At 47.1% G+C, this 7,610-nt stretch overlaps 1 pseudogene; it reads right to left on the reverse strand.

Moving 5' to 3' along the window:
- Positions 1–2,018: 2,018 nt before the first annotated feature.
- Positions 2,019–5,477, reverse strand: LOC100348047 (UPF0561 protein C2orf68 homolog; annotated as a pseudogene).
- Between the last annotated feature and the right edge of the window lie 2,133 nt (positions 5,478–7,610).

Raw genomic sequence — 7,610 nt, forward strand, 5'->3', positions numbered from 1 at the left:
TGTTATTGTATATCTTCATGTGTACCTTCATCTCTAACAGAGATGTATACATATGTTAGACAAGCACACAGCTTTGCAACATTGAATGATTCTCTACTTTATGTAGAAAAATTCATGATATCAGCTCTGATGACCAAAGAGCTTGCCATAAAACCCTCCAGACATGAGGCACTGAAAAACCCAGGAAGCTTGCTTATTGTGAGAGTTGAAGGATCAAATTCCACTGCATATTAACTGTAAATTTCAAGATTTAGAGGTGACCTTTTTCTTTTTTTAGTTTTCTTAAAGATTTTAAAATTTATATGAGAGTAACAGAGAAAGACAGAGAGGTCTTAGATCTACTGGCCCAGTCCCCAAAAGGCTACAATGGCCCAGACTGGTCCAGGCCAAAGTCAGGAGCCCAGAGATCTTTCCCAAGTCTCCTGCATGTGTACAGGGGACCAAGCACTTGAGTCGTCTGCCACTGTTTTTCCAGGCAAATTAGCCCAGAGCTGGACAGGAGATGAAACTGTCAGGTCCTGGACTTGTGCCCATACTGGATGCCAGCATCACAGACAGCAGCTTAACCTGCTATACCACAATGTCAGCCCAAAGTAGTTTTATTTTTAAACATTGCCTTTGTTAATGAATTAACAAATCTATTCATCCTTGATTTTTCCAGTCATTTCTTTATTCTCTATGAATTTGCATTTGCTCTTTGGGATACCAACCCTTCTGCATTATTGACTGCAAACATTATATGAGGTTCCCTCTTGTCATTCATGAAGGGATGAAAGCATAAACTCATTTTAATGTGAACCTAAGGAGATCATTTTAACATTAAAGACAGATAATCTTGAGGTAGTTTCCTTTTTCCCTTCATTTGCTCGATTTTATTTACTTTCCCACCTCTCTGGTGTAAGCATGGTTTTAATAACACAAGTTCCCATTAGTTGTGTTTCCAGAGTGGCCATGAGAAGCCGCTCAGATGTAGTCAGCTGATGCCTAGTAATAGTTCTGCAGTATAAAGCATAAGCACATCAGAGCACTGTGTTGGTTTCTGATTTTCAGACTGCTTTTTCCTTTGCTTTTTTTTTTTTTTTTTTGCTGTAAAAAGAGTAAGTTTATTGTTTAAAAAAATACTGTATTTTAAAAGAACCTTTTTTTCTTGGGCCAGTCACATAATTTGCACTTAATTTTATTAATCCACACAGCAGAAACACTGGAAATGAGGAAACAGAACATATGGCTTTTTATACATTTAACACAAGCAGTGCAGTCTCATCTGTTGCAGGCAGTGGAGTTGTCACTCAGGTTTTCGTTTTGAACATTGCTCCAACTCCTGGGGACGTTTGGGGTGGGTGCCTATGGCTCCTCCCAGCTGATTCCTCAACAGGGCAGGAATTCGATGAGGGGATTTAAGACGTTTCAAGTAGTTAACTGTCAACATGCCGTGGCAATTCTCCCAAAAGGCAGCTCAGAGGTAGGAAAGTGATGTCCTTACTGTTCTTTCTTCTTAGAAAGGTTCCCCTAAATTTGTGAGCTGGCTGGGGATCTACCAACCATTCACTGGTCCTGCCAAATGAATGGCAGACTGGATACATACTACCTCCAAACGCTTCCACATGGGCTCATCTCTAGCAGGCAGTGCCCCTCAGAGTGGACCGACCACATGAGCATCCTTTCCACAGGGAGATGCGCTTGTAATTGCCTACAAGGGCCCACTGGCTGGTTGGCCTCCAGAGGCTCTCTCAATGGGTACAAGGTTTTCTAGAGAAAGGTGGTTTGGCCCAGTGGTTAGGATGCCCGTGTCCCACAAGGAATACCTGGTTTCAATTCCTGGCTCCAGCTCCCTAATACAGACTCTGGAAGGCAGCGGTGATGGCTCAAGTAACTGGATTCTTACCATTCACATGGGAGACCTTGACTGAAGCTTGGCTCTGGCCTAGCCCAGCTCAGGCCATGGTCATTGTGGACATTTGGGGGGTGAACCAATGGATGGGAGCTCTTTCAAATTAAAAAACAAAACAAAACAAAAACAAACCAAAAAGTTGTATAATTCCCTTCCTTTCTTGTGTTACATTCTTTAAGCACTATCTCTGCCAACTGGCTATGATTCAAGGTTTAGTGTTTACTCTTGCACAGCCCAAAGTCCCTGCAAGCCTAAGTTCCTTGTACCTATGACATCACCTGCTGGCTCAGGAAACACAAAGCGTTAAAATCCAGGCTTACCTTCAGTTAAGAATTAATACTGCATATTGAATGCTGAGAGATATGCCTATCAGACTTTTTTTAAGACAGCCAAGAATTTATCTAATCAAACGAACACTGATTATGAAGCAGCCAGTTGGAAAGTTCTATTTAGTCCAAAAGTGTTGCCACTGTCCCACACAACACAGGGCAGTCCTGAGACATCCTGGAGTCAGTGGGAGAACACAGTCCTGGATGGCAAAGCACCAATTTTTGTAACTGGTGGAAGGTGTCTGGAGGCAGGTCTGGTGATGAGATAGTACCATTTTTGGGCTTCCAGTAGGGGGTGGCAGTCAGCGGTAAGGCTGAGGCTGTCCGTCTGCAGAGAGGCAGCCTTGCCTCCAAGAGCCCAGTTCTGATGGACAGGCTCTCTTCCAGGTACAAGGCTTAGTGCTTTACAGGTCATGCTACACGGATTAGAGTGCTCTGTTGGGTAGAAAATGTTTTACATACACTTGATAAGCAAAGTGCTGCAAGAAAAGCAAGTTTAGAGGCAAGGAGTTTCAATCCATCTACCTGAGGGGATCTCGGAGGATCCCATGACAAACACACGAAAGGACACGATGTGTAAACACTGACAACTTCCCTCCACACAAAACAGGAACAGAAGCTCAAATGTCAGGGGTCACGCCCCCAGACTTCAACCCTCTGGTGTTCTGAGTTCTATAAAAATAGGACACAGGTGATCCAGTTGTGAGATGAATCCAGAAAGTATTTCCTTCTAAGCCGTCATGGAATTCCAGTGAAGTCCTATGTCCCAACCATAGGATCCATTGAGGAGCTGGAGGACTAGAGTGACTGGTCCTCTAGGCTGTGTGAAGAACGGGGGTAGGGCTCGGCACAGCCTCCATGACCCAGGCTGTGGAGGGTAGTGAACAGAAGGCACTTTTAGCCAGCTGCCTAAGTAGAGGGCAAAGACTTTTCTCCTTTGAAAGTAGACCTGAGCCCAGGACTGGTAAGTTCAAGGCACTTAACCTGGTGCAGCTTTGCGGGTTTGCAGCACTCTGCTCACTGGCTTTCACAACCAGGCCCCTCGACCTTATCTGCCTCACTCACTGTCCCAGCGTTCCCTGGCGCTGCAGGCTGCAACTCAGCATTCCACGTTCTAATGGCGTAGCTGAAGGAGCCGCCTTGCCCCATTTGGAGGGAGATGATTTTCAGGAGTGCGGGGCACAAACCAACAGTTCTCTTGGGTGTCTTTTAGGAGAAGAACTGCTGCAATAGAACTGCCAGCCTGATCCTGAGACCCTGATGTGGAGAAACCAGGGGGCCAAGGGGCTTTGGTTTCAGGAAGTTCCAGGGCTCACTGGCTCACTTAAGCTGTAAACTTCAAGTCACTGAGGTCACGCCGATTTGCTCGCAGATAGATGTGCCTTGGAAACTTTGGTGCACACGATGTCTTGTGGACTTCAGACTTTAGCCTAACCCTGTGGTAGAAAAAAATGTTCCCTCGGGAAGAGCAGCGCTACCCTGGGACTCTTTCAGGACCTCAGTTATACGTACACCAGAGGGCTTCAAGAAGTTCACAGACAATTCAGACTGTCTTTCGATTCCACTTTCCATGAACTTTTTGAAGCTGCCTTATGCATATCCTTGAGATAGCGAGGGAGGAAGCATGGGACAGGACATTGGACAGGGAGAGGGAACAGATAAGGAGAGTTGTGTAGTCCCCCCCCCCACCTTTTTTTTGCAACTAGGGCTCCAAACAGGCAATTATTGTTAATGTTGAGTTTCCCTTTGTACTTATGGTCTAGACTTTTAAGTCACGGTTGGAGAGTTAGTTTCAAGCTTGCTTTGATAATTCTCCATTGGTTGTCCTGAGCAGAGGAGTCTATTCGCAGCTATTTGCAGCTGGAATTCTGCAGCTCCAGGCAGGTTTTGCTGCAAGAAATCCTTGCAGTTTAGCACCAGGATCTTCTTCCTAGGTCTGCTGTCTGACAGTGGTGTGGCGCATGCAAGCAGCTCACGAAAGCATGGGAGGGGAGGGAGACGTGCTTGTGAGTGGGCCTCAGAAATAAAGGTCTCCCACTTTATTCTGGCGTCAGAATTACTTGGAGAACTTGTTGGAAAGGCAGAGCCTCACAGTCCCCCCACTCCAAGGTCCTGAGCAGCTGCAGGTGCACAGTCCTGTTGAGGGGGTGGGGAGAGAACTGAGAGATTCGACCTGAGGCAGAGAGATGAAGAAAAGGAAAAACAAAGAATAAAGCTAAGAAAAAAAAAGAAAAAAAAGTCCAGGGAAACACGGGTGGAAGTGAAGTGAGCACAACACGAAGGAAAGGAACTATGACATAACAGCGCTCACGGAGCTGGGTGGGACACGAAGCAGCCAGGCATGTGACCTCTGAGAACGCAGCATGATGGCGAAAGGCTTCATGGACCCTGGTTCGCCCTCAAGCCTGTGCTCCCAGAACACCAAGTCAGCCACACCGAATTCTCAGAGAATTCCAGAATATGAGGCTGGTCAACAGGCCAACCAGTAAACAGTTGTGGGGGACATGGGCCAGGTGGAGTCTTGGAATGACCCTGGGGATGCAGCAGCTCTGGCAGTGTCAAGATCAAACAGTGGTGCAGGTGCCCTCAGGCTACGGCTGAGCTCCCTGGGCAGAATTCTTCCACGGGCAGTGAATCCAGCCTGCAAAGAATGCTTTCAAGTTGGTCAGTGACGGTTCTGGTGCTTTGCAATCTCCTCTTGGATACGCAACTTGAGAGCCTCTCGCATGGGCGGATCCAGAGGCGTGTGGGCAGACACCTCCTCGCTCACCCTTCCTGGGTCATCGTCCTGATACACAATAACTGATGTGACCTCGCCACTGTCCGCCTCGTATTCTAAGCAGAAGAGCTGATGGCCAGAAGGCTCTAGTTCAGAGCCACCACTACTGCTGCTTTCACTGGACTCCTCCAAGTCTGGGTTGCCTGGGCGGGTAGAGCCATCTTCTCCTTGGCCGCCTGCTTCACCTTCTTGTCGTAGTCGTCCCTGCGGGGAGCCGAGCGGGAGTCAGGGACAGCAGGCCGGGCCAGGCCAAGGGTGGTGGTGGCGCGGGGTGGGGAGGTACCGGGCGATCTGGTTCCGTCGGATGTGTGCACGAAGCCGTGGCTCATGTCCAGCCGCCCGCCAGGCTTGCAGCAGAGCCTGGGCCCGGGATCCCGGGCCGCCTCCATCTGGAGCCCTGGGCGCAGAGTCGCCGCCACCTCAACGGCCCCAACGGCCGCCCTCCCGCCGGTGGAGGCCCGAGCCAGCCCGCGCTCAGCTTCCGTTCGGGTTTCCTTTGCTTTTTATAAACATCACAATTTGAATTAACATATCTCAGTCCATTGCTGTGGATAGAAGTTAAACCATGTGTTGTAAAAAATAGGGTGTGGAGGGAGAGTTTCTGGGTGATGTTCCATCTCTGTCTGGCTTCTTGGTGATTTGGACCTGGGTCAGTGATAAATTCATGCTTCTCTCTGGTCTGCTTTGCTTTCTAGGAGTCCAACTATTCTAGCTATTTGTTCCTCCAGGTTATTGCTTTGCAGGTTCCTTTGAATGCCTGTTATAATTCAGGCCTATTTTTGGTTAGGAACGGCAGCAGTGGAGATGAATGTGTGTTACTGTTGTTTCACTAAGCAGCCTGGAGTAGAGCCGATGGGTTTACTTGACAGTGTGAACTTCCCTTCATGTTCCTGGAAGCAGCCTCGACCCCTGCATGCAGGCAACAAGGTAGCAGGACAGCGGCACAGCAAACAATGCCATGGAAATTTACTGTTGCAGGGAGCTAGGCCATGCTGCATTGGCTTCTGCATTGGCAGTGCTTAGCCTCAACAGCAGAGCCATCTGCTGGGGCTGCCTCCTTCATACAGTCAGCCCTTCTTTCTTAGTGACCATGGCTCCTGTGACAGCAAAGCTACAGGTTTGGATGGTGGAAACCGTGGAGGAGTCAACAGTGTGGAGCAGCTTGAGTATATTTCTTTGGTGTTTGAATGATCCTGGCCCACCCGTACAGCTTCTGTGTCTAACATCACTGCCTTCTGCTGCATGGTGGCTCTGCTCTGTCGTGTGTCAGAGACCTTTGGGTAGCATTTTCATTTATAGAGCATGAGCCTAGAAATGTCACTTCCCCAGTGGTTTTAAGTATTAGTTCTTTGGCCTCAGTTTCTGGAAACTCTTCTGTCTTAATGTCATGGCCCAGCACAGAGATGGTGTTTTTCTGGCACTTGCTGGGTTGAGATGGCTGTGTGGCCTTCCTGCTTTATTCCATAAGTGAATGAAATCCTGTTTCAAAGATCAGAAACATGATTTGTTCATTTCTGAGTCACAGACAGCAGGCTACCTCACTGGTAAGGCAGGCATAAATGGTTATCCCGTGATACCTGGTAAAAGCCACTTGGTTCTTCTTCCTTTAGTTCTGAAAAACTAGAGCTTGTAGAGTGTTTTTGTAGGCTACAAGCTGACCATTATTGAAGGTGCTGTGAGCATGTGGTAACCCTGTATTCCTAGTCTTGGTTAGCATGTGAATGGTTGTGTTTAATGTATGAAAAAATATATAGATATATATTTCTAAACCTCCAAGAAATAAATAAAGGAAACAAATTGCTTTCAAATGCTTGTGATTATTTAAATGTTTGGTAAGTAAAATAGTAGTATCATACGCTTAATAATAGTAGCTCTGTCTCCTCATACATACATGTTATAAAAAGTTACTAGGAAATTACTGAAAACAATGGCTAGCTTTCTTTAATATTATTTCTCTCTAGAGTAGAGTCTAGATCCTTTCTAAGCCAGATAAAGTACTGAAACAGTAATTACTGAACATAAGTTTATGTATTCTATTTGACATCTTGCTTCTGTATGATAAGGAGAAGCAAAATATCTTGGAGTATCTTAATGAATATGAAAAAGATAAGCTGGCGCTGCAGCTCACTAGACTAATCCTCTGCCTTGTGGCGCTGGCACACCGGGTTCTAGTCCCAGTCGGGACACCGGATTCTGTCCCGGTTGCCCCTCTTCCAGGCCAGCTCTCTGCTGTGGCCAGGGAGTGCAGTGGAGGATGGCCCAAGTGCTTGGGCCTTGCACCCCATGGGAGACCAGGATAAGTACCTGGCTCCTGCCATCGGATCAGCCAGGTGTGCCGGCTGCAGCGGCCACGGCGGCCATTGGAGGGTGAACCAACGGCAAAAGGAAGACCTTTCTCTCTGTCTCTCTCTCTTACTGTCCACTCTTCCTGTCAAAAAAAAAAAAAAAAAGATATCACATGAGGGTCCTTATTCCTCTAGAAATTACAGATTCACAAATGTATTAGTCTGCTATCAAATGCTGCTCCATGACTGCACTATAGAGTGAATGTTCATGGCTTCCTCAAATATATCTGTTGGTATATTTAGCCTGTTGTGATAGTCTTCAATAC

The sequence above is a fragment of the Oryctolagus cuniculus genome, chromosome 12, assembly GCF_964237555.1.
Source record: "Oryctolagus cuniculus chromosome 12, mOryCun1.1, whole genome shotgun sequence".
In the NCBI taxonomy this organism is placed as follows: domain Eukaryota; kingdom Metazoa; phylum Chordata; class Mammalia; order Lagomorpha; family Leporidae; genus Oryctolagus; species Oryctolagus cuniculus.